Source organism: Zea mays, chromosome 3 (genome assembly GCF_902167145.1).
Source record: "Zea mays cultivar B73 chromosome 3, Zm-B73-REFERENCE-NAM-5.0, whole genome shotgun sequence".
Classification (NCBI taxonomy): Eukaryota; Viridiplantae; Streptophyta; class Magnoliopsida; order Poales; family Poaceae; genus Zea; species Zea mays.
The window spans coordinates 97,096,311-97,121,849 of NC_050098.1; positions in this window are offsets into that span (position 1 = coordinate 97,096,311).

Consider the following 25,539-nt stretch of genomic DNA (forward strand, 5'->3'; position numbering starts at 1 on the left):
CTCGGGCGGACTAAGGCCAGAATAAGATAACACGAAATGAGCGTGGAGCGGTGGCGAGAGTAGCGTGTACCCTCCGTGGCAAGAGGCTGGACGGTGGTGTATCTGTGCTCTCGGTTTGCGTGAACCTGATCTGGTCTTAAGAACCCCGGTGGCGGGTTGACATATGCAAGGGTTAAGTGCTACATATGTCGTGTGATTGGAGATCCTCAGCTGAGTATAATCGATTCGGATCGCCGTACCTTCGCGGTTATGAAGACTTGGTCACTGACTTACACGTAGCAATCCACTAAAGATGATGGTTTTGTTAAGAAATTGGCTAGTGCAGGACAAGTGATTGAACTAGGGTAGAAAGAACTCTAGCTGCAGGTAATTTTACTTAACCTGACAATAAAATTCGATTTTAAGGATCCACTCGTAGTAAGCTTTTCTGCAAAACAGAGTCTTTGATTGTTGATAAGCCATACCTTGACTCCCTTAAGCCAGCATACCCTTGAGAGTCTTTTCTTTAGTCGGGTAAGTCTTGCTGAGTAATTCCATACTCAGGGTTTTATTCCCTGTTGTTTTTCAGGTTCTAACTTTGTGCTATTGTTGATGGTGTTAAGTGCCGGTGGGCTCGGCCTTCTTATAAGTCTAAGTAACCCTTCTATACTTCTTATTGAGGATGATCCCTTGAGCTAGCATATATTTCAAACTTATACTTTTTGTAATCACTCCGATAAACTAATATAAAATTTTTGTAACTTGTAAAATTTGGTAGTAAGATTTCCGCTGCAATAATATTGGTGTGTGTGATTTGTATTACTTAATCCCGCGATCTTGGTTGTAAGTGGTTTATCCGATGTCCTTGGGGCAATCGGACAGATCCTGTTAAGTTATCTGGTGCACATGCATAGCCGTCTGAAGTCTTTGGGACAAGGACAGGTGCATGTGGGCCCAATAACTTGGAGGTTCTGCCACAGGCTGGTATCGGAGCAGGATTAAGTATATACGGTCACATACGTATTTTCAAAATAAAGTTTTGGTTTTAGAAAACCTATTTTCAACTAAACACATTGTTTGGCTTTGAAAAACAGTTTTGAAAAACTATAATGCTAGCGACATCCTCTGTTAAGCCCTATACTAAGGATTATCAGGTGGCTTAGTTAAAACCACTAACCCACAACCGGGTGGGTATTGCATACATGTGTAATGTTATTTTTGAGGCCATTCAGTTTTGAATGGATCGACGCTCAGGTAAGGTGAGATGTGAGAGCATGACCGAACAAACGTCGGTCTAGGGAAGAGTATAAAAAGCGCTTGATTATATACATGTTCTACATATGTATATATGAAGGCTACGATGTGGAGTATTTACTTTTCTGGGAATTCAGTACCCCATGGATGTGTATGGGTATACAGACATGGGAGTACTGAGAAATGTAATGTACTTGTAACGACGCACCTACGCTCAGGTAAGAAGGTGAGTTACCATAATGAGTTGCCCTATGGTTAAAGTGTGGCAACGGCGCCTATGCGTGGCTCGGCGCTTAATGATGAGCTGGCCTCCATATAGAAATATATGGAGTATAAACTGTGATAAACTGTCATGTGTGAACTGCATCATTGGGAATTGGGTTGTGATGGATTTTTCTGCAGGTACACTAACCTCGAAAACGTATGTGTAGCTGACGATTAGCAAAATATCGAGAGAGAACATATGCCACCGATATAGAACGCTATTGCCACATTAGATTGGCAAAAACTCGTGAGGACGTGTAGGACGAACATGCATCCTGATTGTTGCATCATGTTTGTCACCTATACACCCAAAATGCTTCTCTCATCCTTATTCCAGTAACCATTGATTGTAGATAATGTGGTGTAATGCTGAATTATGAACTTCGATGAAATAGGTGTCCTTCATTCTTTAGGTGACCTCTTAGGGTGTTTTATGTGTTTGCCCTTGTACTTGATGTGCCGATAGAAGGTTAGTGACTTGTTTGCCTAAATCGGAAATTAGGCCATGTTCTTAGTTAGTGAGCCATGACCCAAAGTTGATTTTTCCGTTATCATTCCATGACCAAACACATACAAATAAATGCTTAGATAATTTCTTGTTGGAAATAAAGTGCACCCAAGCTTAAAACAAGGATCTCAAGTCATGTCTCCTTTTAGAACCATTCCCTTGTTCAGTTGATGCAGGTTGAGGTCCCTATTGTATTCGGCCTCTCCTTGTTGACCATCTTGTCGCCTTATCAACCTAACTTAGGAAAGTCATACCTAATCATTTTCCTTCGTTTGATGCCTTTAGTTCCCCATCTTTCTCGAAGGCATACCCACTTAACCTTGTGATTGTTTTCCCTACGTATCTAGTCAGATACTAATCCTTGACTTGTAATCCATCTGATGGGCATAGAAATATGCTTGGGGCTAAATTAACAGTCTCTCATCGTACTTCTTTCATCAAGTTTAGGTTATGGCCATGTCTTGTTTATTTCATCGGGCCATGATCTATTTGGCTCTCTACTTGTAACCTTTTTGACAGGTAGAGTATCTTTGTATATTGTCACCCTTGCACAATTCATTTGTGTGGTGTGAGATTTCTTATTGGTTACATCTGGTAATGGTGTTATGACTAAAACCAGTGGTGTCGTGACGAAACCGAGGGCCTTCTGTGGGTGCGCGCACACGGTTGTGCTGCTCGGCACACGCTAGTGTCACAGTTGGTAGTCATAATCCATTATGAGATTATATCAATATGTTATCTCTGCACGAATTGTTCTTACCACATGAGATTCATTATTGGTGCCAGTTTTATAATGGTGTTATGGTTAAGGACTTATGGTACCGCGGCGAAACTGAGGGCCTCCTGTGAATGCGCACACAGGATTTTGCTGCTTGGCGCATGCCGGTACCAAGGTCTCTGGTCATGATCCATTGTGGAACTACACTTATGTGTGATCTTCTGTGGACTCCTCCCTTGAAACAATTTCTATGTTGTTTGTCAAGTTATCAAGCAACATCTATCATCTCCGTTGGATCAAAAGGGCATACCACTTTCCTGTGTGGTCTTATTTCTTTTGATCTTGGTAGTGACTACTCATACAAGTTCCCTTTACATCCTTTCTGTAAAGGTGAATCCTTGGAGCTTTTTAGTGTTGGAAAACAACTGATTAGCTCTCAAACTAGAGATTGGATTTTCCCTGCTGCTGAGATGCAGGAGTTTGTTCATTCACTCTCTTATTTATTCCATGTATTCCCTACCCAAGCGGATAATGCATCTCGCATGAAGAAACGGATGAACAACATGACCAAATGGATTTCCACCCAAATGCATGACCTTTTGCTTGCAAATGTAAACTCTCAACCCTTGACATACCAATGGTACTGAGAGGACCTGCTCAATGTTAAAAGTAGTTCAACAAGTTGGTTTTACTAACTTGTAACTGCCCAGTTAACAAAGATTGAGTTTAGAGATCGTTTTATCGAGTTGTCTAAACTCACTTTGGTTCAACCCATCCTAAGGAAGTACTTACAAGAATCGAGATTAAGTCGACCAGAAACCACCTAGTCATCGCTCTAGTCATGCCTCCATCGCCTCGCGTGTGCTTTTCCAGCGTGTGTGATCATGTCGAGTCATGCCTAGTGCTTGATAAAATGGAATAGACACGAAGTCTGCATTTATAGCTTCCTTGACCAGTGATTTTTCGAGTCTCTATCATTTTCTTGGACTTGGAATCTCTAGCTAACACGGGTTAACTGTGATGTTATTCGACATTCACACCTGTCTCGTGTGCTATGAACTTACCATGACCCCTTGTTAGTAAACCTCTTTCTGTGTGTTTTACCCAGGAGGTTGCATCTGATTCTGTTTGGGTAAAATTGCATACCTGTCGCTTGCTCAACAGACTCAGATAGTACAGTATCGTCAGAAAAAGCAAACTGCACACATGGAACCTTATGTGTTCTTTTGGCAGACATCGCCTCTGCTAATGGATATCTCCAAGTTAGCTTTCGGCGATACATGCTATATCGACTAGAGAAACGACATCCTGAGACACTCATCTTTGCTTGGAGTGTCTCACGATTATCGCTGATATGGATATGGGTTACATGCTTCTCTACTCTTAGAAGTCTTTCGTTCCGAATCTCGGGACGAGATTCTTTTAAGGGGGGAGGGCTGTAACACCCCTGGTGTTTATATTCTGCTCGACAGCGAGTACGGGTGTAAGCACGTAATCAGTGGATAAAACAGATGCCAAAATTTTAAAGTTCTTCGTCTATCGTGATTTTAATATCGCATCTGTTCCTTCTGTCGCGAGTGCGACATCGTTATTATTTTTAGCTATCCGGGCTTGTCCTAAATTTTCGTAATGTTCGGGACATCGTTGTTCCAAAAATCGGTGCGTCCGGTGATTATTTAAAATTCATCGCTTGCACGGGTACGAATTCGGAAGCCCGACTTACTCGGATAATTTTTATCCCGGATAGATTAATTAGAGCTCGACGATTAAAATATTCGGGGTAAAACAATTCGAATCGCGTGAAATCATGCGCGAGATTATGATCCCATTCGTTCTTCAGCACGCTGTTGTGGCGACAAAATCGCGAATACGATAGCGGATTTGGTTTCGGCTAATTTTAGTCGAATTCCACAGAGTAAATTAACGAAGACAAAATTAGTCTTATTCGGGCCATCGTTTCTTGCCCGGATCCGAATCTTCGGATATAAGTAATTAGCGATTAAATTGGTTCGCTAAATCCGAAGCATGTCATGTGTATTTGTGTGGTGCGTTAATCCTTTATTCAGCGCTAAAAAAAATGTGATTCAAAATATCTTTAATTGCCGTTAAGAAAAAGAGAGAGAAAAGAAAATCCGGAAAATGGAAAAATACCCACCGTTCCTATCTCTTCCACCGCGCGCACGGTCTTCAGATTTTTTTTCCACGAGCGGTGCTCTTCTCTCCCGCCGTTCTCACTTTCTTCTCTGATTTCTTGATTCTTTCTATCCCAGCGTCGATCCTTATCCCCGCCGCTCTTCTCCCCTTCAGATCTTTCAGCCGTCAGTATTTATCTGCGCAGTTCCTCTGATTCTCATCCATCGGCGTTCCTTCGCCCCCAGCTCGGCGCTCAAGCTCCCTTACACCGCGCGCCCTAGCATCTGCTCACCTCTGCGCGCGCTTCTCTCCATGGAGCGCTCGACCGGAGCTCTGCTCCCCTGCTCCTCTGCGCCGCGCCCTTGTCTTCAGCCGGCGCTACCTCTTTTTCAGCGACGTCCAGCTTCATCTCCCTCAACTCCCACGGCCGGAACTCCCGCTGCCGCTCGGCTCTAGTGAAAGAAGCTCCCTGTGCCCAGCGCTCCCTGCTCCATCTTCTCGTGCGCGTGCGTCCTCGCCGCGCCGAGCGCCGTGAAGTCTCTGCGCGCCGCGGGCTCGATTCTTTCATCCCGCGCGCGTCCCCTGTGTTTCTCTGCTCGGCCTCTGTTACTTCTGTTACTCCTCTGCGCGCAGCTGCATCCCACTGCTTGGCTACGGCTCATCCGTTGCGCTCGGGTCACCCTGGTATTCTAGCTCGTCGTCGCGTTGTTTGCCGTCGACCTCGCTAAATCGCCCTCGCTAAATCGCCCCTTGCTCGACGCCGGTGATGGCCGTCGTGGAGCACCGCTGTAAACTCCCAGCACCCTTGCCTCTGCTCTAGGAAATATCAAGCCTTGAACAACCATCAATTTGTTGCGACGTGTGTGCGCTACTCGTCCCACGTCGTCGTCTTTGTGTGTGGACAGCCCCGTCGCGGCATGTCTGCCAAATCATCGCGTCCGTGCTGAGTTCCCTGGTCATCGCGTTTTTTCTTATAGATGCTCAGTCTTACCGCGCGTCCTGTTTCCTGTTCGCCAGCGCGCCCTCTTGGCTCGCTCGGCTTTAATTCCCAATCGTGTCGTCGATTCCACCGGTTAGCGTCATTCGTCGTCGCGTCGCGTGTGTAGCTCTATATACGTCACTCTCCTGTGTCGTCGTCGTTCCACGTGTCGTCAAGAAATTCCAAGAGTCGAGTGAAGATGGAGCCAGCAGTATGGTGTTCACCAAGTGCGCGACAAAAAGCTCGGACATCCTGCGCGACTCAAGTTCGATTTGTCAAAATTATTTAGTCGAGGAAAAGATCTTCAGCAAATGATTATCGAAGAAAAGAAGGCCCCTGGGTGACGTCAACCGGAACCTGTAGTCGTGCTTGCGACTATCGCGTCGAATTAGTCAGGATAAGTTGATTCGTTTTCCTGTCAACTAGATCTATAAATAGATTAATAGAATTATTAGTCGCGATAATTGTTATTAATTTAGTATACACATATTGTGATGTTCGATTTAGATAAATAGGTAAATCAAGTAATTAAGATACACAGTTTAAAGAGTTAATAAAAAGCTAGGAATAAAAATAGATATTCTAGTGTTATTATGTCAATGGATGTAGTCGATGCCCTGTTGTGATATCCATGGTGCTTAATGTTTGGTTTTAAGTGTTTCATCCTTTTAGTGAGATTATCTATATTATACTCGTGCTCATACATGTGCATCATGCATCTCATGAGGTACGATAAATAATCGCGCGATGCGGAAGACAAGCCAAGTCGACCCCAAGCGCGGACTACTCCGCAGGATGAAGCTGATGGATGAACCGGAAGATGGATAATCTGAATGAGTGTCAAGCCAAAGGATACTCGCCAAGTGGTCGCCTAACAAACACTAACCTAGTGTTACTCAGGCAAGCCCCGGTGCATTTGCCACCTTCCTTGAGGTTTTTAAAATCTTTCTCACTTGATTGCTGCATTAGGTGATAGGAGTTGATTGATAAAACAATTCCTGCATTACCTTCCTTGAATTTGATTACCTTCCTTGATCACCCGTTTTACAAAAGATTTTGATGCTTAGCCTTGCTTTAGAAAACAAAATGTTTTGTTTTTACAAACTATGATGTGGCAAAGGTGGGTGGGATGTTTTCGAAAATAAAACTTGATGGTGGATCTGTCAAAGGCCTTGATGGATTCAACATCGGAAAAGATGTACCTCTGCCAGGTACCAAACTTTGGGTTTGAAATAATTAAGCTGAGACCGGGCGGGTGACTTGCACGGGAAAGGAGTCTCGGTGTAGTGTCTCCGTCTGAGTCGATTAAGGACCTTGTCGATGTAGGCCTGCTGACCGAGGACCCTTTAACTGGTCACATGCCTCGTCATGGGTAAGCTTTGCCTCGGGCGGACTAAGGCCAGAATAAGATAACACGAAATGAGCGTGGAGCGGTGGCGAGAGTAGCGTGTACCCTCCGTGGCAAGAGGCTGGACGGTGGTGTATCTGTGCTCTCGGTTTGCGTGAACCTGATCTGGTCTTAAGAACCCCGGTGGCGGGTTGACATATGCAAGGGTTAAGTGCTACATATGTCGTGTGATTGGAGATCCTCAGCTGAGTATAATCGATTCGGATCGCCGTACCTTCGCGGTTATGAAGACTTGGTCACTGACTTACACGTAGCAATCCACTAAAGATGATGGTTTTGTTAAGAAATTGGCTAGTGCAGGACAAGTGATTGAACTAGGGTAGAAAGAACTCTAGCTGCAGGTAATTTTACTTAACCTGACAATAAAATTCGATTTTAAGGATCCACTCGTAGTAAGCTTTTCTGCAAAACAGAGTCTTTGATTGTTGATAAGCCATACCTTGACTCCCTTAAGCCAGCATACCCTTGAGAGTCTTTTCTTTAGTCGGGTAAGTCTTGCTGAGTAATTCCATACTCAGGGTTTTATTCCCTGTTGTTTTTCAGGTTCTAACTTTGTGCTATTGTTGATGGTGTTAAGTGCCGGTGGGCTCGACCTTCTTATAAGTCTAAGTAACCCTTCTATACTTCTTATTGAGGATGATCCCTTGAGCTAGCATATATTTCAAACTTATACTTTTTGTAATCACTCCGATAAACTAATATAAAATTTTTGTAACTTGTAAAATTTGGTAGTAAGATTTCCGCTGCAATAATATTGGTGTGTGTGATTTGTATTACTTAATCCCGCGATCTTGGTTGTAAGTGGTTTATCCGATGTCCTTGGGGCAATCGGACAGATCCTGTTAAGTTATCTGGTGCACATGCATAGCCGTCTGAAGTCTTTGGGACAAGGACAGGTGCATGTGGGCCCAATAACTTGGAGGTTCTGCCACACGCCCCTAGCGCCCTGCCCCTCCCTATGCCGCGCCCCCCACCACTGGTCTCCTTCCCCCCATTCAATTCTCCCGCGCACAACTCCCTCTCTCTCCCACCTCTATCTCTTCCTCGTGGTGCCCTAGGATTTGGTGACGCTGATCGCCGGAATTTAGATCCCCGTGGTGAGCCCCCTCTTCTCTCTCTCTCTCTCTCTCTCTCTCTCTCTCCCTTCCCTCTTCTTCCTCCTCTCCCCACCCCACGCGCCCTCCCCTGGCCGCGCGCCCCCGTGCCCCTAGCGGCGCGCCCCGCGCCGCCTCCTGGCCGCGCCCCCTGCGCCCTCCTCTGTCGCGCCCCACGCTGCCCCCCGGCCGTGCCTCGCGCCGCATTCTCGACCGCGCCCTACCTGGCCGCGCCCTCGCGCGCCCCTGGCCGCGTCCCGTGCGCCATCTCGGCCTCATGCCCTGGCAGCCCTCGTGCCCCGGCGGCCTCGCGCCCCGCGTGCCTGCGCGGCTCGTGTGCCCCCATCGCGCACAGCGTGTTCGTGCGCGCGACTGTGACGCGCGATGTTCAACTTTCAGTTTAATCCGTGTTTCTTTATTTTAGTTTAGTCGATGTGCTGCGTCGCGCGCTTCGTCGCGCGACGATTCATTTTAAAATTCATCTTTATTAATGAGCTGTGTCACGCGCTTCGTCGCGCGATGTTTCATTTTAAATTCAGTTCAGATGACGTATGCCGTCCTGCATTTCGTCGCGCGACGCTTAACGTTTATTTATAATTAATGCAAGAGTCTCGTTGCGCGCCCCGTCCCACGACGGGTCGTTTATTTATTAATTCAATTTAAGTGTTGTGTCGCGCGTCTCGCCGCGCGACAATCCTTTTAGTTTACCATAATCTGTTCATAATAATTAAATATGGAACATGACTTTACCTTATGCTTAACGCGATGGCTAAACTAATACCATTATGTTTAGACGAGTATTTTAATTTGTAATCGCGTGACGTGATCGGTCGTCGGCCGTGGCCTCGACCATTACTTTCTCTTTCTCACTTAGTCGTAGGCGTGAGCCCAGCGTCGAACGTCTGTCTATTTATTGCGTTCTATTGTATGGTGTACTGTTCTTTTGTATTAAATGTGTGGAATGTATGTTTGAACTCGTATAGATAACAATCAATTGGTGGAGTCCGAAGGAGTTGCAGGTGAAGTCCCTGAGCAGCAGCTGGTTGGTGAAGGCAAGTGTCCCTTGACCCATCTATGTCCTACTCATTCTTATAATTCATTCCCTGCATTTACACAGTTTATACCTAAGGATTGACTAGCTTTTGTTTATCTTGTCCTTGTTTACCTATTTTGGTTGGGTTATTATGGTTTAGCTTTATGCTAGTGCTTCACATTAATCAATGAACATGATGAGATTATCCATGATACACTGTGTAAGGAAAATGGACCCCGGGCCATTTGGCTAATTGAGTTTTGGTGTTTGATGATCAACACAATCCGTGAACTAATAAGTTTTCTAGTGTTTGTGTTTATAGTTCACAGGATGCAAGATTAACTTGGACTAAGGAATTGAGGAAAGCAACACCTCAAAAGAAGACATTAAAAAGATCCAAGAAAAGTCCAAGTGTGTTGCTGTAACGCCCTGAATTTGGGGGTAGAATTTTTTCTTCTTTTCCCTCACCAAATTCGGGCGTTACTCTCTTTTCTCTTTCCCCGTTTGCTCCTTCTTCCCAATTTCAAACCAGTATAGCGGCAGGTGTCCGTGTCATGTATAAACCAAAACCTAAGTGTCATGGGTGTTGCATCATGCCGAAGCACATTTCTTTGTCTGATGTTGTGTGTTCGTCTCGTTCCGTTCCGGATTTCGGTTCGCGATTTAAGTCCGTTTTGTGGTCGCGCTTGTCGTGGGTTTTCGATCCGCGAAGTGGCCCGGCCCAGCCCAGCTCAGCCGGCCCGGCCCGCCCCGGCTTGCGCGCCCCTGGCGCCCAACCCCCCCCCCCCATGCGCCCCCCTCCTCTCCCTCTCTCTCATTTGGATTTCCCGCGCAACAACCTCTCCTCTCCCTCTTCCACCTCTCTCTCCCCGTGGTGCCCTAGGGTTTGGAGACGGCGATCACCGGATTTTGGACCCCGAGGTGAGCTCCCCTCCCCTCCCCTTCTCTTCTCTCTCTCCCTCTCCCTCCTCTTCTTCCCCACGCGCGCGCCCTCCCTCTCCCCCTCCCTCCCCGGCGGCGCTCGGCCCCGCCCCACCCTCCCCGCGGCGGCGCTCGGCCTCCCCGCTCGGCCCTCCCCGCTCGGCCCCCGCCCGGCCTCCCTCGCGGTGGCGCTCGGCCCCCGCCCGGCCTCCCCTCGCGGCGGCGCCCGCCCCTGCCCCGGCCCCTGCGCGTGGCGCTCGCCCGCCCCGCCCCTCGGCCCGGCTGGCCATGGTGGCTCGGCGCCCTGCCGCGGCGCGGCGAGCCCCGCTCGCCCGCGCGCCCCCGCCCCCGGCTCGGCAGCCCCCGGCCGGTTCAACCGCCCCCCTGGCCGGTTCAACCGCCCCGGCCCCGGCTCGGTCGCCCGTTCCCCCGTCCCGGCCTCGCCCGACCGTATCTTCGCTCGCCCGCGCTCGCGGTGATTATTCGTTAATTAGCGTGTTGCGTCGCGCGCTTCGCCGCGTGACGGATTTGTCTAAATTCAGATTCTATCTTGTGTTGCGTCGTGCGCTTCGTCGCGCGACGATCCATTTTTTGTTTCAGGTTGTTTAAGGTGCAACGCCGCGTGTGTATTCACGCGACGTTCCACTTTGGACTCAGTTTAGTCGACGTATGTCGTCGTGCGCTTCGTCGCGCGACACTTAACGTCTCCTCGTAACTAAGGCGAAGTGTCTCGTTGCGTGCTCGGCCGCGCGACGAGTCGTTAACTTCTTAATTTGTTTTAGAGAGCTTTGTCGCGCGTCTCGCCGCGCGACCATCCTTTTATTTATCTCCACCTGCTTATAATAATTAGACATGAAACATGACTTTACTTTACGCTAAACATAGTGTCTACATTAAATTTCCTTCCATTAAGCGAGTGGTTAATTTATAATCATGTAACGTGATCGTTTCTCGACTGTCTTTTCCTCTTTCTCTCTTAACCGTACTCGCGAGCCCGCGTGGAACGTCTGTTTACTTATTGCATTCTATTGTATGGTGTACTGTTCTTTTGTATTAAATGTGTGGATGTATGTATGTTTGCAATCGCATAGAGAACGATCCGGTTGAAGAGCCCGAGGAACTCGCAGGAGAAGCCCCTGAGCAGCAGTCGGTTGGTGGAGGCAAGTGTCCCTTGACCTATCTATGTCCTATTCATTATTTAATTCACCTCCCGCTTTACACATTTATGCCTAAGGATTGACTAGCTTTTGTTATCCATGTCCTTGTTTACCTATCTGGGTTGGATTATTACTGTTTAGCTTTATGCTATTGCTTAACTCTAATCAATGAACATGATGAGATTATCTATGATACGCTGTTTTCCCTTCTCTTATTATGATGTTGTACTTGTGGCCTCAAGGGGGCTCGAGCGGTTTCTCGAGTGCCTCTCCGTAAGGACCTGTTCTATGGATGACCGCCCGGGAAAACAGTGCAACCATGAGGGTGGAATGGGATGCCCTTAGCTGAATAATTAGAGGATCCGGGGTGTAGTTCACTTAGCCGTCGTGCCGTCAATGGGGCTCGGTGTATGCGGCTCGCTCTGCCAAGGTTGATTTGTCCCTTGGGGAGGAGTGCGGTACATTTAGGAAACCTAACGGGTGGCTATAGCCCCGGGGAATCTTTGTAAAGGCTACGTAGTGATGCCCTGCTGGGTCACCTTGGTAGTGATCAATGGAGAGTCATGATCTCCGGGCAGAATGGGAATCACGGCTTGTGGGTAAAGTGCACAACCTCTGCAGAGTGTTTGAAAACTGATATATCAGCCGTGCTCGCGGTTATGAGCGGCCAAGGGAGCTCCAGTGATTAGTGGTACTTGATCAGAGATACTTTGGTACAGGTGGTTATGAGATTGATGGTTTTGGTTATGACTATGGTGCTGGTAAGTGGTATTCTTTCCGTTTGGAAAGGGTACATCGGGTTAATAACTTGGGTTAATGCTAAAACTTGGCTTTCTACTAGTAAATAATAATCTGACCAACTAAAAGCAACTGCTTGACTTATCCCCACATAAAGCTAGTCCACTACAGCCAAACAGGATACTTGCTGAGTATGTTGATGTGTACTCACCCTTGCTCTACACACCAAACCCCCCCCCAGGTTGTCAGCATTGCAACCACTGCTCAGGCGAAGATGAAGCTGTGGAAGGAGACTTCCAGGAGTTCCAAGACTATGACGAGTTCTAGGTGTGGGTTAGCGGCAACCCCCAGTCGGCTGCCTGTGAAGGCCGCAGTTATCTACGTTTCTTTTCCGCACTTTGATTTATTGTAAGAACTATATGGACGTCTCAGACGTACGATGTAATCGACTATTATTTCCCTTTTAATACTATTTTGAGCATTGTGTGATGATGTCCATGTTATGTAACTGCTGTGTACGTGAATAACTGATCCTGGCACGTACATGGTTCGCATTCGGTTTGCCTTCTAAAACCGGGTGTGACATAAGTGGTATCAAAGCCGTGCTGACTGTAGGACCGCTAACCTAGAGTAGAATGGTCGTTCTAAGGACTATAGACCTCTGTCCCTGCCTTGACTTTGATATCCCTTCAAAAGTTGGTCATACCGACCAAACCTATGTTCTACTATACATTATACCTTGCTGAAAATCATGTTTTATTCTAATCCTTCATTCACTCATGATTCATTATTTGCTGGTCCTATTAATTCTGTTCTCACCCTTTTGCTTGCGATGTCTTTTGTAGATGGCTCGACTTAGACACACTGCACGAAAGTCAGTCATCCCCTTCTTACCCTCCCGCCTTGCTGAGCGTCCGCTTCGCCGTCCCGTGGCCGGACAGTCCAGCCACTTGGAGAGGCTGCACCACCGCCTGCATGAGGAGCAGGAACGTCGACGACAGGAGCAGGAGCAGCATGGCTCTTCTTTCTCGCTCCACCAGGAGATAGAGTCTGTGAGGAGCTGCTCCCCTGTGCTTCCCCTGGAGCCGCCCCCTGCACCACCACTGGGCGTCCCAGCTTCTGGAGTAGCTGCTGGAGGAGACCCAGACGACGGAGGAGGCGACGACAGCTCAAGCCACGACACCGACTTCTCTGCTAACCTTGAGCCGGAAGGATGGGTTGCTCGACCCATCACTCGCGACGCTGCTCGCGGGTGTCACTTCCACGATGCGCTCGACACCCTGCTACGTCGGGCATTCGACCGGCATACTTGGTCCGTCGAGTATCGCTGTGTGGTCTACCAGCACAGTCGCGGGGTCTACCCGGACCGCTGGGAGGCAACTTGCTTGGTGCGCTGCCCGGAGAACAGTCTCCAGGGTGCAGAGGCCTGCTCAGAGCACTATTCTATTTCTGAGCGGGACTCAGCTGAGGCAGCCATGCAAGATGCTGCACGGCGTGCGCTTTCGCACTACTGCTCGGTTTTCGGTGGGGCAGCTGACGGTCTTGACCTGAAGTATTACCCCCGCCGTCCATCCGGCAGCACAGGAGGCGTGATTGTCTCACCTGTCGGTGAGGGCAATCCTAGGTTGAGCAGCACAGTCAACCTAGCCGCCGTGCTAAACACGGAGCTGGACCATGCATTAGACGAGCTGAGTAGGGCTCGTGCTGAGATCGCCCTGCTGCGGGCTGAGCGCGCGGAACGTCGTCACCTGGACGATGGTTCCCCCGCTCCCGTCGGGACTCAGCACCCGTACCGCTCACCTCAGCGTGGACACCAGTCTTATGGCAATCCCAACTGCAAGACCAAGATAAATCTAGAACCATAGATCGTTAGAGTTGGATCTTGTAATTAATACGAAATATATACGTAGAAGCTTCAGTCTTAGCGTTAGTCTCGGTCTTAGTTAAGTCTTAGTTAGACAGGGTAGTTTGCTATATCCTGTGCATTTATGTTTGTCATGATGAACTATGTTTGGTTTGGATCTTTGTAATGATTGTCACCAGAGTGTGGGTATCCCCTGCATTTTGGTTTACCTATTATGTTAATAAAGTTAGTTACATAGTTGGGAAACCTTTTATTCCACTTTCCTCTTTATCTGAGAAGCTGTGTGGTCTGTGTTGGAGATCAGTGAAGATGCTCATCTGTTCAGTGCTGTTGAAGAATTCCATACTCTTTCCTTATGCTGCAAGATTTGCCAGATCAGTTCTGATGTGTGGTTGCATTCTGCAGATGTCAGAGAACAGGCGCAGAGGAGGAAGGCGTGCTCAACAGGAGCGAGCCGCTCAACAGGAGGAGGTGCCCCAGCAGCAGCACCTGCCGCCCCCGCCCCCGATGTCCATCGAGCAGATGTTTCTGATGCAGACTCAGGCAGTTCAAGCCATTGGTCAGACTTTGGCCGCCATTCAGCAGCAGCAGCAGCAACAGCAGCAGGCCCCACCTCAGCCTCAGATGCCTCAGATGCCCAGAGACAAGCGTGCTGAATTCATGAGAGGTCATCCACCAACGTTTGCTCATTCTTCTGACCCCATGGATGCTGAAGATTGGCTGCGCACTGTGGAGCAGGAGTTGCATACCGCTCAGTGCGATGACAGGGAGAAGGTTCTGTATGGTCCCCGTCTGTTGAGAGGAGCAGCCCAGTCATGGTGGGAGTCTTACCTCGCCACCCATGCCCACCCTGACGCTATCACTTGGGAAGAGTTCAGAAGTAGTTTTCGTCAGTACCATGTTCCTGCAGGTCTGATGACAGTGAAGAAGGAGGAGTTCCTAGCTCTCAAGCAAGGGCCATCGTCTGTCAGTGAGTACCGAGACAGGTTTCTGCAGTTGTCTCGCTATGCTCCTGAAGATGTCAACACTGACGCCAAGCAACAGTACCGTTTCCTGAGAGGCTTGGTTGACCCTCTACAGTACCAACTGATGAATCACACCTTCCCGACATTCCAGCACCTGATTGACAGAGCAATCATGACAGAGAGAAAGCGTAAGGAAATGGAAGATCGTAAGCGCAAGATCAGTGGACCCCAGCCTGGAAGCAGCAATCGTCCTCGTTTCTCAGGCAATCAACCTCAGCAGTTCAGGCAAAACCAGCGTCCACCTCAGCAGCATCAGCAGTTTCAAAGGCAGTATCCTCAGCACCAGTACCAGAACCGTCAGAGCAATCAGTCAGGAGGTCAGTTTCAGAAGCAGAATCAGCAGGCACCTCGTCTTCCTGCCCCAGCAAACCAACAGAACAGTCAGGCAGCACCAGCTCAGGTTGGAAACAGAGCATGTTTCCACTGTGGAGAGCAAGGCCACTGGGTGATGCAATGTCCGAAGAAGGCAGCCCAGCAGCAGTCAGGCCCCAATGCCCCAGCAAAGCAGAATGTGCCTCAGCCTGGAGCAGGCAATCGCCCTCAGCCGCGTTATAATCATGGAAGGCTGAACCACTTGGAGGCTGAAGCAGTTCAGGAGACCCCCGGCATGATAGTAGGTATGTTCCCAGTCGACTCCCATATTGCAGAAGTGTTATTTGATACTGGAGCAACACATTCTTTCATTACTGCATCATGGGTAGAAGCACATAATCTTCCAATTACTACCATGTCAACCCCCATTCAAATTGACTCAGCCGGTGGTAGAATTCGAGCCGATAGCATTTGTTTGAATATAAGTGTGGAAATAAGGGGGATAGCGTTTCCCGCCAACCTTATAGTAATGGGTACTCAGGGAATAGATGTCATCCTAGGGATGAATTGGCTAGATAAGTATCAGGCAGTTATCAGTTGTGATAAAAGGACCATCAAGTTGGTGTCTCCACTAGGAGAGGAAGTGGTGACCAAGTTAGTCCCGCCTGAGCCAAAGAAAGGAAGTTGTTATCAGATAGCTGTCGATAGCAGTGAAGCAGACCCGATCGAGAGTATCAAGGTTGTGTCCGAGTTCCCAGATGTGTTTCCAAAGGACTTACCGGGTATGCCACCAGAGCGGAAAGTTGAGTTTGCCATAGAGCTTCTTCCTGGAACCGCCCCTATCTTTAAGAGAGCTTACAGAATATCTGGACCAGAGTTGGTTGAGCTTAAGAAGCAAATTGATGAGCTGTCAGAGAAAGGTTACATTCGGCCAAGCACCTCGCCTTGGGCCGCCCCTGTCTTGTTCGTGGAAAAGAAAGATGGCACCAAGAGAATGTGTATCGATTACCGAGCTTTGAATGAAGTCACGATCAAGAACAAGTATCCCTTGCCTAGAATAGAAGATCTGTTCGACCAGTTGAGAGGAGCCAGTGTGTTCTCCAAGATTGATCTGAGGTCAGGTTATCATCAGCTCAGGATCCGACCTTCGGACATTCCGAAGACGGCATTTATTACCAAGTATGGTTTGTATGAGTTCACAGTGATGTCTTTTGGTTTGACCAATGCGCCAGCGTTCTTCATGAACTTGATGAACAGTGTATTCATGGATTACCTTGATAAGTTTGTGGTGGTATTCATTGATGACATTCTGGTTTATTCTCAAAGCGAAGAAGAGCACGCAGATCACTTGAGGATGGTATTGCAGAGATTGCGAGAGCACCAGTTGTATGCAAAATTGAGCAAGTGTGAGTTCTGGATCAATGAAGTCCTGTTCTTGGGTCATATAATCAACAAGGAAGGATTGGCTGTGGATCCGAAGAAAGTGGCAGACATTCTGAACTGGAAAGCGCCAACAGATGCTCGAGGAATCAAGAGTTTCATTGGAATGGCCGGATATTATCGGCGATTCATTGAAGGGTTTTCGAAGATTGCGAAACCAATGACCGTGTTGCTAGGCAACAAAGTTGAGTTCAAGTGGACCCAGAAATGTCAAGAGGCCTTTGAAGCGCTGAAAGAGAAGTTGACTACAGCGCCTGTCCTAGTCTTGCCTGATGTGCACAAGCCCTTCTCGGTGTATTGTGATGCTTGTTACACAGGTTTGGGATGCGTGTTGATGCAAGAGGGAAGAGTTGTGGCTTACTCGTCCCGACAGTTGAAGGTTCATGAGAAGAATTACCCAATCCATGATCTAGAGTTGGCAGCAGTGGTCCACGCACTGAAGTCATGGAGGCACTATCTGTATGGACAGAAATGCGATGTTTACACAGATCACAAGAGTCTGAAGTACATATTCACTCAGTCAGAGTTGAACATGAGGCAACGAAGATGGTTAGAGTTGATCAAAGACTATGAGTTGGAGATCCATTACCATCCAGGCAAAGCAAACATAGTGGCAGATGCTTTGAGCAGAAAGAGTCAAGTCAATCTGATGGTTGCTCGTCCGATGCCTTATGAGTTGGCCAAGGAGTTTGACAGGTTGAGTCTCGGATTTCTGAACAATTCGCGAGGAGTCACAGTTGAGTTGGAACCTACCTTGGAGCGCGAAATCAAAGAAGCGCAGAAGAATGATGAGAAGATCAGTGAGATTCGGCGACTGATTCTAGATGGCAAAGGCAAAGATTTTCGAGAAGATGCAGAAGGCGTGATATGGTTCAAAGACCGCTTGTGTGTTCCCAATGTCCAGTCTATTCGGGAGTTGATTCTCAAGGAGGCTCATGAGACAGCCTATTCGATTCACCCTGGCAGTGAGAAGATGTATCAAGATCTGAAGAAGAAATTCTGGTGGTACGGAATGAAGAGGGAAATCGCAGAGCATGTGGCTATGTGCGATAGTTGTCGAAGAATTAAGGCAGAGCACCAGAGACCTGCTGGATTGTTGCAACCGTTGCAGATCCCTCAGTGGAAATGGGATGAAATTGGTATGGATTTCATAGTCGGATTGCCTCGCACTCGAGCCGGCTACGATTCCATTTGGGTAGTAGTGGACCGTTTGACCAAGTCAGCCCACTTCATACCTGTCAAGACCAACTATAGCAGTGCCGTATTGGCAGAATTGTATATGTCTCGGATCGTTTGTCTTCATGGTGTGCCAAAGAAGATAGTGTCAGACAGAGGAACGCAGTTCACCTCTCATTTCTGGCAGCAGTTGCATGAAGCCTTGGGCACGCATCTGAATTTCAGTTCAGCTTATCATCCGCAGACGGATGGTCAGACCGAAAGGACCAATCAAATTCTTGAAGACATGTTGAGAGCTTGTGCGTTGCAAGATCAGTCCGGATGGGATAAGAGATTGCCTTATGCAGAGTTTTCCTATAACAACAGTTACCAGGCCAATTTGAAGATGTCACCATTTCAGGCGCTCTATGGAAGGAGTTGCAGAACTCCGTTGCAATGGGATCAGCCTGGAGAGAAGCAAGTGTTTGGGCCAGACATTTTGCTTGAAGCCGAAGAGAACATCAAGATGGTTCGAGAGAATCTGAAGATAGCGCAATCGAGGCAGCGAAGCTATGCAGACACAAGAAGAAGAGAGCTGAGTTTCGAAGTCGGAGACTTTGTTTACCTGAAAGTGTCACCGATTAGAGGAGTCAGAAGGTTCGGAGTGAAAGGCAAACTAGCACCCCGCTACATTGGTCCGTATCAAATTCTTGCAAGACGTGGAGAAGTGGCCTATCAGCTCAGTTTGCCCGAGATTTTGTCTGCTGTGCATGATGTCTTTCATGTGTCTCAGTTGAGGAAGTGCTTGCGTGTGCCAGAAGAGCAGTTGCCAGTGGAAGGTCTTGAAGTCCAGGAGGACTTGACCTACGTTGAGAAGCCAGTGCAAATCCTTGAGGTTGCAGACAGAGTCACCCGAAGGAAGACCATCAGAATGTGCAAAGTCAAATGGAATCATCACTCTGAGGAAGAAGCAACCTGGGAGCGTGAAGATGATCTGATGGCTAAATACCCCGAGCTCTTTGCTAGCCAACCCTGAATCTCGAGGGCGAGATTCTTTTAAGGGGGATAGGTTTGTAACGCCCTGAATTTGGGGGTAGAATTTTTTCTTCTTTTCTCTCACCAAATTCGGGCGTTACACTCTTTTCTCTTTCCCCGTTTGCTCCTTCTTCCCAATTTCAAACCAGTATAGCGGCAGGTGTCCGTGTCATGTATAAACCAAAACCTAAGTGTCATGGGTGTTGCATCATGCCGAAGCACATTTCTTTGTCTGATGTTGTGTGTTCGTCTCGTTCTGTTCCGGATTTCGGTTCGCGATTTAAGTCCGTTTTGTGGTCGCGCTCGTCGTGGGTTTTCGATCCGCGAAGTGGCCCGGCCCAGCCCAGCTCAGCCGGCCCGGCCCGCCCCTGGCGCCCAACCCCCCCCCCATGCGCCCCCCTCCTCTCCCTCTCTCTCATTTGGATCTCCCGCGCAACAACCTCTCCTCTCCCTCTTCCACCTCTCTCTCCCCGTGGTGCCCTAGGGTTTGGAGACGGCGATCACCGGATTTTGGACCCCGAGGTGAGCTCCCCTCCCCTTCTCTTCTCTCTCTCCCTCTCCCTCCTCTTCTTCCCCACGCGCGCGCCCTCCCTCTCCCCCTCCCTCCCCGGCGGCGCTCGGCCCCGCCCCACCCTCCCCGCGGCGGCGCTCGGCCTCCCCGCTCGGCCCTCCCCGCTCGGCCTCCCTCGCGGCGGCGCTCGGCCCCCGCCCGGCGGCGCCCGCCCCGCCCCTCGGCCCGGCCGGCCATGGTGGCTCGGCGCCCTCCCGCGGCGCGGCGAGCCCCGCTCGCCCGCGCGCCCCCGCCCCCGGCTCGGCGGCCCCCGGCCGGTTCAACCGCCCCCCTGGCCGGTTCAACCGCCCCGGCCCCGGCTCGGTCGCCCGTTCCCCCGTCCCGGCCTCGCCCGACCGTATCTTCGCTCGCCCGCGCTCGCGGTGATTATTCGTTAATTAGCGTGTTGCGTCGCGCGCTTCGCCGCATGACGGATTTGTCTAAATTCAGATTCTATCTTGTGTTGCGTCGTGCGCTTCGTCGCGCGACGATCCATTTTTTGTTTCAGGTTGTTTAAGGTGTAACGCCGCGTGTGTATTCACGCGACGTTCCACTTTGGACTCAGTTTAGTCGACGTATGTCGTCGTGCGCTTCGTCGCGCGACACTTAACGTCTCCTCGTAACTAAGGCGAAGTGTCTCGTTGCGTGCTCGGCCGAGCGACGAGTCGTTAACTTCTTAATTTGTTTTAGAGAGCTTTGTCGCGCGTCTCGCCGCGCGACCATCCTTTTATTTATCTCCACCTGCTTATAATAATTAGACATGAAACATGACTTTACTTTACGCTAAACATAGTGTCTACATTAAATTTCCTTCCATTAAGCGAGTGGTTAATTTATAATCATGTAACGTGATCGTTTCTCGACTGTCTTTTCCTCTTTCTCTCTTAACCGTACTCGCGAGCCCGCGTGGAACGTCTGTTTACTTATTGCATTCTATTGTATGGTGTACTGTTCTTTTGTATTAAATGTGTGGATGTATGTATGTTTGCAATCGCATAGAGAACGATCCGGTTGAAGAGCCCGAGGAACTCGCAGGAGAAGCCCCTGAGCAGCAGTCGGTTGGTGGAGGCAAGTGTCCCTTGACCTATCTATGTCCTATTCATTATTTAATTCACCTCCCGCTTTACACATTTATGCCTAAGGATTGACTAGCTTTTGTTATCCATGTCCTTGTTTACCTATCTGGGTTGGATTATTACTGTTTAGCTTTATGCTATTGCTTAACTCTAATCAATGAACATGATGAGATTATCTATGATACGCTGTTTTCCCTTATCTTATTATGATGTTGTACTTGTGGCCTCAAGGGGGCTCGAGCGGTTTCTCGAGTGCCTCTCCGTAAGGACCTGTTCTATGGATGACCGCCCGAGAAAACAGTGCAACCATGAGGGTGGAATGAGATGCCCTTAGCTGAATAATTAGAGGATCCGGGGTGTAGTTCACTTAGCCGTCGTGCCGTCAATGGGGCTCGGTGTATGCGGCTCGCTCTGCCAAGGTTGATTTGTCCCTTGGGGAGGAGTGCAGTACATTTAGGAAACCTAACGGGTGGCTACAGCCCCGGGGAATCTTTGTAAAGGCTACGTAGTGATGCCCTGCTGGGTCACCTTGGTAGTGATCAATGGAGAGTCATGATCTCCGGGCAGAATGGGAATCACGGCTTGTGGGTAAAGTGCACAACCTCTGCAGAGTGTTTGAAAACTGATATATCAGCCGTGCTCGCGGTTATGAGCGGCCAAGGGAGCTCCAGTGATTAGTGGTACTTGATCAGAGATACTTTGGTACAGGTGGTTATGAGATTGATGGTTTTGGTTATGACTATGGTGCTGGTAAGTGGTATTCTTTCCGTTTGGAAAGGGTACATCGGGTTAATAACTTGGGTTAATGCTAAAACTTGGCTTTCTACTAGTAAATAATAATCTGACCAACTAAAAGCAACTGCTTGACTTATCCCCACATAAAGCTAGTCCACTACAGCCAAACATGATACTTGCTGAGTATGTTGATGTGTACTCACCCTTGCTCTACACACCAAACCCCCCCAGGTTGTCAGCATTGCAACCACTGCTCAGGCGAAGATGAAGCTGTGGAAGGAGACTTCCAGGAGTTCCAAGACTACGACGAGTTCTAGGTGTGGGTTAGCGGCAACCCCCAGTCGGCTGCCTGTGAAGGCCGCGGTTATCTACGTTTCTTTTCCGCACTTTGATTTATTGTAAGAACTATATGGACGTCTCAGACGTACGATGTAATCGACTATTATTTCCCTTTTAATACTATTTTGAGCACTGTGTGATGATGTCCATGTTATGTAACTGCTGTGTACGTGAATAACTGATCCTGGCACGTACATGGTTCGCATTCGGTTTGCCTTCTAAAACCGGGTGTGACAGTTGCCTGCGGATTGTCTGTGCGTGGAGCACCGGGCCGTCCAGTGCACCAGGGAACCACAACCCAATGGATAGTTCCAGGTGGCACCCGGAGAGAAGACCACCAGACTGTCTGGTGTGAGGACCAGACTGTCCGGTGTGGAAAGCCTGCGGCGCCAACGGTCACCTGCTCTGACAGGGCAACGACTAGACGCACCGGACAGGCTACAGTGCGCTGTCCGGTGCACCACCAGACTATCTGGTTCACCACCGGACTGTCTGGTGTGCCGCAGAAAGCAGCAGCTTTTCTCCAACGGCTCTATTTGTGTTGGGGGCTATAAATACACCCCCAACCGGCCATTTCCAAGTGTGGGAGCCCAAGATACATACCAAGGCATATAGTAGACATTCCCAAGTGCTCTTACACCCAAGTGCTTAATAGAATCACTCGGTGATTAGCGTAGGTGCTTTGCGAAGTGCTTAGGTTAGTTAGACTGCTTTAGCGCTTGCTCTAGGTGAACCCTAGATTGTTGAGTAAGTTTAGATAAACCTCACAACCCCTCGGCTCTTTCGTGAGCCGTTGTAATTGTACCGAGTAGGGCGAGTGTCTTGCGAGACCGTGACAACCGCGTTTGTGTCACAGCCGCCACCGTGTACCGGAGGGAACGAGGCCCGCGGCGTTTCAGCTGGAAGCTCGATAGTGGAGACAGCGGGGAGCGTCCGAGAGGAGCCGGAAGCGGAGCACCACTTGCGCGTGGAGAAGGCCCACGACTCTCTATGGAGTTACTCGACCGAGGTGCTTGGCCCTCGCGTGGGCTTCCCTTTGTGTAGGGGCACCAACGAGGATTAGTCGGGACCTTGCGCGGTTCCGGATACCTCGGTAAAAATACCGGCGTCATCCACAAGAGTTTGCTTCTCTACTTTGCTCTTTAAGTTTCCGCATTTATATTAAGCATTTAAGTTTCAATCTTGTATTCATACTTACTTAGTGTAGATTGAAACTTAGCCATTGCGGTAGAGATAGCAACACTTAGACAAAACCTAGTTTGCACATTCTAGTTTGATTATTTGCATAGGTTTTGCTCTAGGGATTTAATTGTGGCCTAGTTTAGCGAAAGTTTTAGAAGTCCTAATTCACCCCCCTCTTAGGCGTCACTCGTTTCCTACAAGTGGTATTAGAGCCTGGTTTGGCTCATTTGAAATGCTTTAGCTTCACCACTAAAAGAGCCGACACTTTTTAGAGGAAGGGATGGATACCCATAGGCCACCACACTTTGACGGCACTAACTTCCCATATTATAGTGCTAGAATGGCTTGTTACCTAGAGGCTATTGATCTAGGTGTTTGGAGAGTCACTCGTGATGGATGAAACCTCCCAAGAATTTTGAGAAACCCACCACGAGTGAGGAAAAAGAAATTCATTTAAATGCTAGAGCCAAAAATTGCTTGTATGAATCTCTTAGCATGGATATTTTTAATCAAGTATTTACCTTGAAAACTGCTAATGAGATTTGTCTTAAGTTGCATGAGCTCCATGACGGCACATCAAATGTCCGTGAGCAAAAACATTGCCTAGTCTTAAATGAGTATAATTATTTTGCTATGAAAGATGATGAGCTTGTTAGAGACATGTATTCTCGTTTGAATCTAATTATCAATGAGCTCAATTCTATTAGCATTAATAAGCTAGGTGATGCGGACATTGTGAGGAAGATTATCTCCCTGCTACCACAACGAAGATATGGGAGCATCATCACCATCCTTCACAACATGGAGGACTTGAGTAATATGACCCCGACCACTGTGATTGGGAAAATCGCAGCTTTTGAGATGTCACGAAAAATGTGTCGGGGAGAGGAGCCAACTTCCTCAAGGCCATATGATTTTGCATGTGAAGAAAGGAAGGGCAAAAAGAAGGTTCCCACTCCAAGTTCCTCAAGTGAAGAAGAGGAATAAGAAGAAAGTGATGATGATGAAGATAATCAACCATGCACATCATCCTCCGAGGACAAAGAAACAATCCGACACGTCGGAAAGGTAATGGGGATGATCCGCAAGATTAATCTAATGGGCGTGCCCCTGCAGGTTGAAGATCTTCTCTTTAACATTGACAGGAAAAAGCAAAGAAAGATAGGATGCTTCGCATGCGGGGAGAAGGGCCACTTCAGGGACAACTGTCCAACTATGGCCGAACCCAAAAAGGAGAAGAGCAAAGGCAAGGTGCTAACAAGTGTCAGAACTTGGGATGATTCTTCAAGTGATGATGAACCTCCAAGGACGCGCAGCCACCGATCCTCATCACGCTCATCATGGTCATCACACAAATGCCTTATGGCAAGAGGTAAATTGAGCATTCCATCCTCTAGTGATGATAGTAGTAGTGATGATGATGGTGAGGGAAAGCCCTCCGTAGATGAACTTGCGGAAGCCGTTAAATTTTTCCAGGATGTTTGCACTAAGCAAAAAGCTCAACTTAAAACTTTGAAAAATAAATTGATTAGCTCCCAAAATGATTATAAAGGTTTGCTAGAAAAATTTGAAACTTTTGCAAACTTAAATTGTGAGCTGTCAACTAAAATTGAGCTATTAGAGTCTAATGCTCCATCCACTGCTACTGATGATGGTCTTATTAAAAAGAATGAAAAACTTAAGGCTAAGTTAGCTAGCTCCCAAGAAGCTATTGAAAATTTTCTAGAGAAAATGGAAATTCTCAGCATACACAATAATGAGCTAACTACCAAGCTAGAAAACATTAGTAGCACCCCAGCAGCATCTTTAGTTAAAATTCCTGAAATTAAAAAGGATGCTTATACTTCTTGCTTTGATTTAATTGATGATTCTAACTCCTGCAACCAAGTTCTTGTTGAGAATATTGTTGTAGAAACATGTTCGGATGAGGTTGCAAAGGAAAATGAGCAATTAAGGCAAGAAGTGGCTCGTCTTGGCAAGGCTTGGTATGACAAGAAAGGCAAAGCCAAACAAATCCGACCTCCACAGGATAACACCACTGCGGGAGTGAACAAGCCTATGGAGGGAGAAACTGTGATTTGTAGGCTATGCCACATGGAAGGCCATAAGTCTTTCCAATGCAAGGCGATGACCGTTGACAAGCAAAGGCATAAACACAAGCAAAAACCATCAAGCAAAATCTCCAACACTTACATCAAAAAGGTGGACAAAAAGACTGCTACACCATATTTGATCAAGAAGAAAAAGAATGGAAAGGTGATAGCAAACAAGGCCAACAATTAAGCCAACAAAGGAAAAGGGACCAAACGCATCTGGGTGCCAAAGGAAATAATTACGACCATGAAAAGCACCAAGAAGGTTTGGGTCCCGAAAGGGAAGTGAGTGGACCGAAGGTCGACGGGAAATTTGGAGACTTGGAAAATTAGGGATGTATATCATGGGATACATCATATTGGACCAAGTTTTTTTGCCAAGTGGGTTAGTAAATATTTTGGACCCAAATTTCCCCACCCATGACTAAGGTAACTAGATTTATTGTATTTCTTGTTTTTAGATATGCGTATTTATTTACCTTGTATCTAGTTTACCTTTCATGCCTAGTATTACTTTTGGTATTTACTTTTATTTAAATGTATGCAT